This window comes from Schistocerca serialis, chromosome 2 (assembly GCF_023864345.2).
Source record: "Schistocerca serialis cubense isolate TAMUIC-IGC-003099 chromosome 2, iqSchSeri2.2, whole genome shotgun sequence".
NCBI classification, from domain to species: domain Eukaryota; kingdom Metazoa; phylum Arthropoda; class Insecta; order Orthoptera; family Acrididae; genus Schistocerca; species Schistocerca serialis.
Genome location: NC_064639.1, coordinates 98070382 through 98082901, shown reverse-complemented (window position 1 = coordinate 98082901; position 12520 = coordinate 98070382). Strand labels below are relative to the sequence as shown.

General features: G+C 41.6%; 1 protein-coding gene across 2 annotated transcripts in view; it reads left to right on the top strand.

Annotated features, from left to right (window-relative positions):
• Positions 1-12520, top strand: part of LOC126455451 (uncharacterized) — a 237078-nt gene that overhangs the window by 117229 nt on the left and 107329 nt on the right. The window lies entirely within an intron of this gene.

Below are 12520 nucleotides of genomic sequence, written 5' to 3'. Positions count from 1 at the left end.
AATAGTCAGACACCTTGAGATCGGTGTCATCGTTCATCCTCCGTGCAGTCACCATTTCGCTTCATCTGTTCCAGAACTCAAAGAACACCTTCGAGGACTTCATTTTCATAATGATGAAGCGATGCAAGCATAGGTGACGTTGTGTCTCCATCAGCAAAAATTCTACAGCGACGGTATCGACAGACTGGTCTCTCACTGGGAGAAATTTGTTCGTCACTGGATCATCCAGTTAAATATAATTGTGATTTAAGACTTCTTTCTTTCATTAACCACACCAAAATTTTTTATCAAATAACGTTAAAAAATTAAGCTATTTCCAACTTCATATTTTCAGTTGCTGCAACATCTTTTGTCCAAGATTCCTCTAATTTCATGATTTCTTCTACCAGTTACATGAAACGCTTATTTTGTTATTTTTACTAGACATTTAATTTGATTGCTTTGCATTTCAATGTGTTCTTCTGTAATCTTATTAGCGTCTTCGAAATATTGTTTTATTCTACTTTCCAGTTTGGAATTCATAACTGGTAAAAGCAAACATGGCTCATTATTGAAAACAATATGTTGATGTACATGTAACTGAGAATTACTCTTTAAATATTTGTACCTATTACAATAGTTTTCATGAATATTATCAATGACTGCTTTCCTAGCATTCTTAACTTCAACTACAGCAGTTCAGGTTGGTTGGTTTTGGGGAAGGAGACCAGACAGCGTGGTCATAGGTCTCATCGGATTAGGGAAGGACGGGGAAGGAAGTCGGCCGTGCCCTTTCAGAGGAACCATCCCGGCATTTGCCTGGAGTGATTTAGGGAAATCACGGAAAACCTAAATCAGGATGGCCGGACGCGGGATTGAACCGTCGTCCTCCCGAATGCGAGTCCAGTATCGAACCACTGCGCCACCTCGCTCGGTCAGCAGTTCAGTTTCATCCTTCAGCCCTAAATCAAAATTTATTTCAGTTAAAAACAATTATAGACATTTTTCCGTTGAAAAAAATTTTATTGCTGAATACGACAACCATTAAAATTTCGGGAATTGATCCCCATTTAAACTCTGACTACTGATGACAGTTTGGCTGTAAGATATTCACCCATCTTCGGAGTGAGCCAGAAACACTGGTGGTGAAGCGCACCAATCCAGTATTGCGACCGAAGTGTGTATGAGAAAGTAACAACAAGATATACCACGTGGGCAATAGGGATATACGTATCAGTGACGCATTCTGTCAAGGATTTTGTGCCAAAAATTATTTTCAGCGTGTGGATAGTGCCACTGCCTATGAGAGTTAACTGTTGCCAGTTATGGAGTCAACACTTCGTCAAGGTTAAAATCAGTAACGCAATTAATTAAATCAATCCTCAAACAAAGTTCTATCGCTTCCCAGGAAACTGTATCCGAGAAGGATGAAACATATGTTAAAGTCTGATTTTCTTGTAGTCCATAGAGTGGTCTGCCTGATGAAGTAATCTTTTTATATTCTTTTTTTTTTCAACTGTTTGATTGCAATGTGTGGCGGCAGTGAGGAGTGGAACGAGGTCTATAAGTTGTCGATGCTAAGTTGAGATTCAGCTCCCTAATTATTAACGGCACATGTCGGTACACTTTGTGTCGACTGTCATGTTCTCGACTGCTGCCACTTCAGTGATCTAACATCTATAGCAGCACATTGAGGTGACCAACGTCATGGGATGACTCCTAATATCGTGTCGCACCTCCTTTTACTCGGATTCATGTTGCAACTCAAAGTGGCATGGACTCAACATATCGTTGGAAGTCTTCTACAGAAATATTGAGCCATGACATCTCTTAGCCGTCCATAATTGCTAAAATGTTGCTGATGTAGGATTATGTGTTCGAACTTATCTCTCGATAATGCCACATAAATGTTCGATGGGATCCCGATCGGGCGATCTGGCTGGCCAAATCATTCACTCGAATTGTCCACAATGTTCTTCAAACCAATCGTGAACAGTTGTGGGCCAGTGACATTGCGCTTTGTCATTCATATAAATTTCATTGTTGTTTGGTGACGTGAAGTCCATGAACGACTGCAAATGGTCAATGATCAGTTCTGTTGGACTAGAGGACCCAGTCCATTCCACGTTAACACAGCCCATACCATTATGGAGCCACCACCAGTTAGCAAACTTGGGTCCATGGCTTCGTGGGGCCTACGCCACCCTCGAGCCCAGCCATCAGTTCTTATCAGCTGGAATCGCGACTCATCTGCCCGGGCCTTGGTTTTCCAGTCAACCGATATGGTCACTAGTCCATGAGAGGCGCTGAAGCCGATGTTGAGCTGTTAGCAAAGGCACTCGAGTCGGTCGTCTGCTGCCACAGCCCGTCAACGCCAAATTTCGCCATATTGCCCTAACGGATACGTTTGCCGTACGTCCTACACTGATTTCTGAGGCTATTTCACGCGGTGTTGCTAGGCTGTTAGCACCGATAACTGTAAGGAAACGCAGCTTCTCTCGATCGTTAAGCGAAGGACGTCGGCCACTGCGTTTTCCGGGGTGAGAGGTAATGCCTGAAATCTGGTATTCTCCGCACGCTCTTGACACTGCGGATCTTGGGATATTGAATTATTTAACGATTTGCAAAATGGAATGTTCCATGCGGCCATAATCACGTCGGAACTCTTTTCACATGAACCACCTTAGTGGGAATGACAGCTCCGCCAATGCACTGCCCGTTTATAGCTTGTGCACGCGACACTACCATCTTCTGTAAGCGTGCATATCACCATCCCACCATTTTTTTTTTTTTTATTTTTTTTTTTTTTGTCTTCTCGGTGTATAGTGGCGCGACGCAGATGTGTTGTGCGCGTCAACTGAAAAATAAATAGCGTAAAAGTGTGTTTGAACATACAAACCTCTATGATATTCTTTCACATAACCGCGTTACGTTCGTGTGTAATCTACACAATAGCTCCTGATTATCAGCACACACGCATGCCTAAAGTGGCATCGTTACGTAGCAGACAGATAGCAGCCCCCCCTCCTAGGTCCCTCCACTGAGATAGAAGCCTAACTTAGCACCGACAACGATGCCTGTGGAGTGGAATTATGGTGTCTGAGAGCACTAAAACCTGAAATAAAAGAAAGGAGGCTTAAACAATATAGCGAATACCAAACAATTGCAAGCTTTAAAACTTTAGTGTGTCTCAGAGCTTTAATCGTAGTGATATAACAACATTATGCATAACCCGTAAGTTGGATCTATTTCCAGTGGTGTAACAACATCCAGTGGCTGTGTCCTAGGGTCACTGACCAGTCACAGAGTGCATGTTTGTTCACCTGAGGGTTAAACGACGAATAGAGTCTGTGGAAGTTTTAAAATATTTCGTCGACAGTTATAGCAAGAAAGGAGTTGTAGTACATACCGCGATTGACATTGTGTTGACAGTTCAGATCAACTGAAGTAATATTTCACTGTAAGTTTATTTATTTATATTTTGGAAGAGTGATGTACTTTTAAATCAGCGGAAAAATGCTCCTGTCGGAGCACAGAAAAGGTGAATGTGTTCCTCTGTAATAACCTCTGACAGAAAAGTCAGGAAACAGCTGACTCGCCAGCCGTTGTGGCCGAGCGGTTCTAGGCGCTTCAATCCGGAACCGCGCTGCTGCTACGGTCGCAGGTTCGAATCCTACCTTGGCCATGGATGTGTGTGTGATGTCCTTAGGTTAGTTAGGTTTAAGTAGTTCTAAGTCTAGGGGGCTGATGACCTCAGATGTTAAGTCCCATAGTGCTCAGAGCCATTTGAACCATTTTTTGAACAGTTGGCTCAAATCTCACTCTGCTTTTCTCGCCTTAGCATGCGATCGTATTCGCGCTCTTTTAACACAGAACATTCTAAATCCTTTTACTCAGTCTCTCAGAAATTAAGCCCTCTCTCTTCCACTGTTTATGTGTGTCTCTCTTCCACTGTCGTTTTTTTCCTCCCACTGATATACTGTATATCCCGCTGGCACTGTTTCGCCTCTCACTTACATTGTCTCCTTTTGTCTTTCTTTCCCATTGCCACCGTCTCCACCATAACTCAGCAATTCGAAAATTTTGGGGGTTCAACTTCTGTCTTCCCTCTACGCACACATGTTCAAAATTTCGGTCCAAAATGCACACTCCACTGTAGCTAGGTCTGGAAGTTCGCCGGTCTGGGAGCTCCCAGACCCACCCGTGAGTATTTTTTATTTCGACTGTCTCCTCTATTTTTTACTACCACTGCGTCCATCTCCATCCACCTCTCTTTCTTCTTTACTACCACTGACCATATCCTCATTGACCATCAATATCTCCTTCTCTCTTTGGCTTCCACGGCTATTGTCTTTATCCACCTCTTTTAATGACTCCTTCTTTCTCACACCACTCTTGTCTCCTCTCTCCTTCTCTCCCACTGACACTGTCTCCTCTCTCCTCCACTGCCGCGTCTCTCTGCTCCTCTCTTTCAGCTCAGAAGCGCGAATGTGTTAGCATGCCTTTTTTTTTATGAAGGCGGAATGAGGACTGAGCACTTTTGGCAGAGTCTTTTAAAGCACGAGCATTTTTCTGCTGGTTCCCTTCTTTTTCCTGCTACAGCGGGGTGTCCTTCTTATTTAAAACGAATTCTGTGTGTCAGCGAAGTTTTGACAGTACATTTGTATGCTTCGACACATTTGTATACTTCGCCACATATAAACAACAAATAAGTATACGTAACACACTGCACAACACACTTAAGGGATCACATTTTGAAACCCCATAATTGGTAACCATTCCGCTGCAGAAGTTTAAAATTTGACTAAAAAAGGTGCCTACAACCTTTTTCTGTGTAGTGGAGCAAAAGCGTGGCGCACTGCTACACTACTGGCCATTAAAATTGCCAACCAAGAAGAAACGCAGACGATAAACGGGTATTCATTGGACAAATATATTATACTAGAACTGACATGTGATTACATTTTCACGCAATTTGGGGAGCATAAATCCTGAGAAATCAGTACCCAGAACAACCAACTCTGGCCGTAATAACGGCCTGGATACGCCTGGGCATCGAGTCAAACAGAGTTGGATGGCATGTACAGGTACAGGTGCCCATGCAGCTTCAACACGATACCACAGTTCATCAAGAGTAGGGACTGGCGTATTGTGACGAGCCAGTTGCTCAGCCACCATTGACCAAACGGTTTCAATTAGTAAGAGACCTGGAGAATGTGCTGGCCAGGACAACAGTCGAACATTTTCTGTATCCAGAAAGGCCCGCACAGGTCCTGCAACATGCGGTCGTGCATTATCCTGCTGAAATGTAGGGTTTCGCAGGGATCGAATGAAGGGTAGAGCCACAGGTCGTAACAAACCTGCAATGTAACGTCCACTGTTCAAAGTTCCGTCAATGCGAACAAGAAGTGACCGAGACGTGTAACCAATGGCACCCCATACCATCACGCCAGGTGATACGCCACTATGGCGATGACGAATACATGCTTCCAATGTGCGTTCACCGCGATGTCGCCAAACACGGATGCGACCATCATGATGCTGTAAACAGAACCTGGATTCACCCGACAAAATGACGTTTTGCCATTCGTGCACCCAGGTTCGTCGTCACAGGCGCTCCTGTCTGTGATGCAGCGTCGACGGTAACCGCAGCCATGGTCTCCGAGCTGATAGTCCATGCTGCCGCAAACGTCGTCGAACTGTTCGTGCAGATGGTTCTTGTCTTACAAACGTCCCCATTTGTTGACTCAGGGATCGAGACATGGCTGCACGATCCGTTACTGCCATGCGGATAAGATCCCTGTCATCTCCACTGCTAGTGATACGATGCCGTTGGGATCCAGCACGGCGTTCCGTATTACCCTCCTGAGCCCACCGATTCCATATTCTGCTAACAGTCATTAGATCTCGACCAACGCGAGCAGCAATGTCGTGATACGATAAACCGCAATCGCGATAGGCTACAATCTGACCTTTATCAAAGTCGGAAACGTGATGGTACGCATTTCTCCTCCTTACACGAGGCATCACAACAACGTTTCACCAGGCAACGCCGGTCAACTGCTGTTTGTGTATGAGAAATCGGTTGGAAACTTTCCTCGTGTCAGCACGTTGTAGGTGTCGCCACCGGCGCCAACCTTGTGTGAATGCTCTGAAAAGCTAATCATTTGCATGTCACAGCATCTTCTTCCTGTCGGTTAAATTTCGAGTCTGTAGCACGTCATCTTCGTGGTGTAGCAATTTTAATGGCCAGTAGTGTATGTCACCATCGGACTCGGCGGCGCTTCAAACAGCATGTGCCGACACATGTGGAAAAATGGCCACACTTCAGACGTTCTCGTGACGAGTAAGGTGTGTTACTGCTGTCACATTGGCACCAAATTTCACCAACCTCCTGCAAGCGCCACCACAGACTCGTCTCACTTTGGTAAGGTTGTTGCATCCCCCCTTATCACATTTCATCCCTTCTGCCGACGCTTCTGTGATGGAGGTCACATCCGCGACGCCCAGTCTTGAAATCAAGCAGTTTTGTTACAAGTGGCCGAGGAAAACATTTCAGACACCGCCGCTCAGAATCGACACAAAACGCTCTCAGCAGGGGGCATGGAGGGCGTCAGTGGAACCACAGTTTCCCTTGGGGCGTCGATTCCCACACATTTTGCAGTCGAAAACAACACTTTACAGTGCGATGTGCAACAGGGCGACGTTCTTGACGACCTTTGACACTGCTGATGCTCTTGTACGTTTCAGCTCTTCTCTAAGGACACTGTGTGGGTGCATCCCCATTAAGCGTGATCTGTTCTCTTCGCGCTGCAACGTGATTGTAATTTGAACACGATTCGTGGTTGCAAAGAGTCGTTATGAATTTTTCAGCCCTCCTTTTCCACGTCCTCCAGTGATGTGATGATGGGGGAGGCGTGGGAGGGGGTTACCACATTGAGACGTGCTTCAATAAAACAGCAAATAGTCCGTTTACGATCTCCCCCAGTTTCGTAGCACTCTTGGTGACACCCACCCACCTTTACTGAGAATTTTAAATATGTGGCTATACAGAGACAAGCAAGGAAGCAGTCCTAGGCGCCTAAATGCAGACAACTCCTTGGCACCCCTCTGATTGCTGACGGTTGCGTGCACACATGGTAATACCCGCATGTTCACAACAATCGACACCACACAAAGATGGTGCCTTCCATTCCATGGTGCATCGTCTTACATCCACACCAATGTGAAAACAGAATTTTCCAACAGAATTAGACACCCCTAAAAACTGACAACATTCTACATAAAAAATAAAGAAGAAAAATGTTGCCCTTTGTGTACTCCCCCTCTGCAGCAATAATTATATCTAAAACCAGCTGGTGTACTGTCCCATATTTAGGAAAGCTACCTGACAAATTAGCCAAAACACACAAAATCTGCAATTGCAAAACGTTATTTTATGTAAGAGGCACTAGAGCTCATTTCCTACTCAATGGAAAGCGCAAAACAGATTTATTAAGTATCACTTGCAACTGTGTGTTGATCAGACAGGCAAGGCCATTACAACTAGGCTGATTGAAGATGAATGCAGGTGGAGATTACATAAGTCAGACTCCACCTTTGCCGAACATGTGCTGAAGGAAAGACTCAGATACGAAGTCCACACAGAAGTACTACATACTTGTACAGCCAACAAACGAAGAAAACTAGACTTGTTAGATGGACTTTAAGTAACAAACATTTAGCTCAAAGTACGAAGCTGGTCCTAAATTACCAATTGCAGGTGAGAACATCGCCATTTTTTAGCTTGGCATGATGCAGTCAACCAGCCACATGCCGACAAACCACCACAACAGCAGATACTGCTGCACAAAATTAAAACGCAATTCAATTTCCTGTTTCTTACTTTGTTTATCCCACAAACTTCAACGATATAAATTTTAATGTGAAACATGGACTGTGGGAAAACCGGAAAAGATGACAACCAAAGCATTTGAGATGTGGTGCTACAGACCAATGTTGAAAATTAGGGTGAATAATGAGGAATGAGGAGGTTTCGTGCAGAATCGAAGAAGAAAAGAATATATGGAAGGGACAGGAGAATAGGACATTTGTTAAGGCATCAAGGGATGACTTCAGTGGTACCAGAGGGAGCTGCAGAGGTCAGAAACTGTATAAGAAGACAGAGACTGAAATACATCCAGCAAATAACTGAGGAAGTTGGTTTCAAGTGCTGCTGAGAGATAAAGAGGCAGACACAAGAGAGTGGTTCCTGGTGGACCACATCAAACTGGCCAGAAGACCATGACTTTTTAAAAAAAACCTTGTTTTCAACTATATAGATTGTGTCATTAATAGGTATGTCGGTGTACATATTAACTACATCCATTTAAGCAAATTTGAAACCTTCTGCTACTGGTACAGCTTTGATATTTTCTATAAGATCATAGCTATTCTGCATTTAGAAATTCTTTTCATAAGTATAAAAATCGCTGAGAATGTCTTTTTACTTCTTGCTGATAAAATATGTTGGACTGTTTTTTGAGATAATTTTTGATTGTTAACGTAGTTTTGGTGCTGACAGCTTCACGACAAAGCATTTTAGGTCATCAGAGTCAGGGACTAGTAAATTAGAAGATTTCAGTATTTTGCTTACCTGGGTTTGAAATTTGAATGAGGAATCATTCTGTATTTCATGTATGTTGCTTTTACGAAAAAAATACGAAAGTTTTGTTGATATAATCAGCTTCGTACATAACAACAGTTGTGCTCCCTTTGTCAGATTTCATTACCAGAGCCTTGTTTTGGATAGTTTTCTATCAATGTTCCTCAGTAGTTTGGTGTTTTTGCACAATTGCACTTTTGGTTTAATTCCACAACGCATTTCAAATGACGATATTCACACTAGCGGTCAGCGGACTATCACGTCACGTCATGTTAGGTCGAGGTTTCCCAGGAAGAAAGTTTTCACACCGCCATTGTCTGCAAACATCGGAAGTTAATCTATTTTCGCGAAGCTCGCCCATGTCATAGTAGTGGATTTCCTGCTTTTGTTTCTTATCAATCTTTCTTTTATTATTGTACTTTGTTTTCGTGGCAAATTGCATTTTGTATCTGACAGTGATCCGTATTCCCTGTCTAGCACAGATATGGACATGCCAGACGTATTACGCGTAACGCTGAGGACGGCGGCTGCGGGCAATGAGATACACGCGACACTTGCCGCCAGTCGGGGCGACTGTCTACAGCGAGTCTGTGGTTCCTGTCCGCAGCGCGGCTCATTCCTTGCAGCACTCTGTAGCTGTCTGTATCACACTAAACTAACCAGTTTTGTTTTCTGGTCTCAAATGGTTACTGATTTGGAACTGTTCTTTTGCGATGACGACTTCGCTACGTTCCAGACTTGTTAGTGCTTCGTTCACTTCGTGAACTCAGTCTGTAACGGACTTACAGGAACGTGTGTTCGGTTACCTATGATTCTGTGTATCCACGTAAGCAAGAGACGATAAGCGGTTCCTAGCCACACCATGCAGGATAGAACACTGCAAATATTCCTTGAAAACTTGAATGTTTTTCCCATTGAGTGTTCTTCCACAAACGATGTCAAACATCTGAAAGAGAAGTATTATTTAAGTTTTACAGTAACTGAATAGAGCTGATGCTCGCACTGTATGTAAACAAGAAACTAAGTGAATGAAGCGATTTACATTAAATAACTTCTTAAGTGAAGAAGTTACCTCTAATGAAGGAGATAAATACCCTTCTTCATGGTGTTATAAGATTAAATAAGATAAATAAGATTAAAAATAATGGATGAATACACAGGCTCTATTTATTCCATTAAATTCTGCGTAGTGTGTTCATATGCATATGTTTTCGATACAAAAAAAATGTATCCATGTTTTGATATATTGTTGCACTTCTCAACGCTTTACTACACAAAATTGAACAAGACCATATATTATGAGACTTTCTGTGGTCATTAATAAACTTTATCCCTACCACTTCTTCAATTCCAACACTATACTCCGACTTCTTGTCTCATGAATGGTAACTTATAGTTTCACTGCTCAGTACCGTGCTAAGCGAATTGACGTGACGTGAAGTGAATGACAGTATGAATACAACCTGATGTAACGGTGCCTTGAAGTGACACGGCATGATGTGATGGACAGTGTGAATTGGCATTTATTCCTGTACGTGGTCCTTATAAACAATCATATGTGACCTGAGTACAACTGTATTCAGAAGACCATTGGCCTAAGCAGTATTATGACGATTGTCTGCTCAGCATTTGTCAATTTGGGAAGACTTCAAATCCCACACTGAAGTCAATTTTATGATGAACCAAGACACCCAAGGAAGACAGGCATTCGTACGTTTCCAGTTCCATGGTAACTTGTATGTTCTCATGAAATGAATTAAGGTAGTCCAAGAATTGATTAAGTCTTTGCTTACCTTGGGGTCGTTTACATACCTCCAAAACATGACAGGCTTAAATCTAAAATCGAATGCCGTATCCTCAAAATCTTCCACAAAAGAGCTGATCACCATGGTAATCCCCTAAATGTGTTCATGAAATTCGTTAGTAAATTCAAAATACTTTCAGAGGAGAACATTCTGAACCAAGACAATAAATTGTTTGTTAAAATTTTTTGCAATCCAGAATAAGGACCCTGTGTGTCAGTCCTTGGTAAATAATAAGCCAATATTACAACTATCCAGCAGAAAAGGAGTTGGTGAGCCTCAGAGTCTCAGACTGCTAAGTCTAAGCCTGCTGATAAAATCCGCTGACTTTCGGATGTGGTGAAAATATTTCGCAAAATATGGTCTCTAGAGCAAAGTGAGATGCTTAATTAATTATGTAATTTAAATTTAGAGTAGAGTCAGGTAGATTCATCCCTCCAATGCTCATGCAGATGGCATTCATCATCCACATGACTTTCTCTCTCCATTTTGTCTGATTAGGCAGGATTGACTTCGTGCCATTGTAAGGACCTTTCAGTTTACTCTCCATCCGTTAGCTTCAGCCATTACTGGCTTCCAGTTACACAACTTACATTGTTTATGAAATATTATTATAGATTGGAGGACACTGGTCTCCCACATGAGCTATACTGCTACAATATGAAACAAAGTAGGTGTGTGTTTTTATTGCTTTCCTAGATCCAGTCCAAGTTTCATGTGCATAATTCTAGGTGTATCGAAAATAATTAAAATCAATTTGCTTCTTACCTAGAATACTTACCTATTAAAAGTAAATATTCTGTTTACTTTAATCTGTGCAAGAAAGGTCAAATGTAAAGAAATTTACTACAGAGTTTAACAGAGATTCTTATGTATGGCTGCATGATTCCTTAAGATGAGTGATGATGATCCTGACAGTGATAGTGCTGACTCGGAAAACGAGAACTGTATACATTAAAGCTGTCATGATCCAGAAATACAACAAGAAGCATCAGAAAATGATGATTTTGAATCACAATAAGAAGTAATTCAAGAAGATGTGTTTATTTCAGAAAATAATGGAGGAAAAATAAATATACTACAAATGTCAGAACAAGATCTTGTAATACTATTGTACATTTACCTGAATCCAAAAATGAAGTTCACATAACTAAAACCAAAATAAATATTCTTAAATTATTCTTGAATAAAAATATAACACACTCTATTGCAACACATATCAATATTTACACCAATAAATATTGTGATAACTTTTCTAGGGAAAGGATGCTAAACAAATAGATATCATAGAAATCAGCTCTTCCATTCATTTATTATATCTGTGTGGCTTTCTGAGATGTTCAAGAAAGAATTTATCAAAGTTATGGGATAACTCAAAGGACGATCAATGTGAATTATTTCGCTTATGTATGTGGGATAACCACTTTAGCCATTTCTTCAGATGTCTGAGATTTGATAATATCTTTGATAGAGGTGTTCACAGAGAGACTAACTAGTTGGCTGCTATCATAGGTACTGGATTTCTCATGTGGTGTATACTATACTGTTTAAGCACATTAAAAGTATTGTACTTAGATTCAAATAAAAGACTGCAGCAATCATTGATGTACACCCTTCAAAGTATCACATTGCAACATTACCAAATGGATATTCAGCTGATAAGCTTCTCTAATCAGAATCTCTTATGAGTAAGCCAATTGCGACTTTGCCTGAAGTCACTTGTACATTAGCATATTGGCTAATTCATGTCTCTGTTTAAAAACAATAGCTTAATAATGTCATATAGACAAGCCACACATGTCTACTTCCATTCCAGCAGCTAATGTTCTGTAGATAATAACCCTTAGCTGTGATCCTGCAGTCAAATAGCCATTACTCTGTCTAGAACTACAAATCAATAAATAAACAGACATATTAAATAAAAAATGAATAATTAATAAAAAGGCTTCTACTCCAACATCTGTAAGTGATGTAGACAACACCAGAGAAGTATGTTGAATAATGTATATTCATTAAGGTAAATCTTGATTAAACATAAAGTGGTCCGACAATAAAACAAAGTTAGCCCTATTCAATGCCATAAAGTTGCATTGAG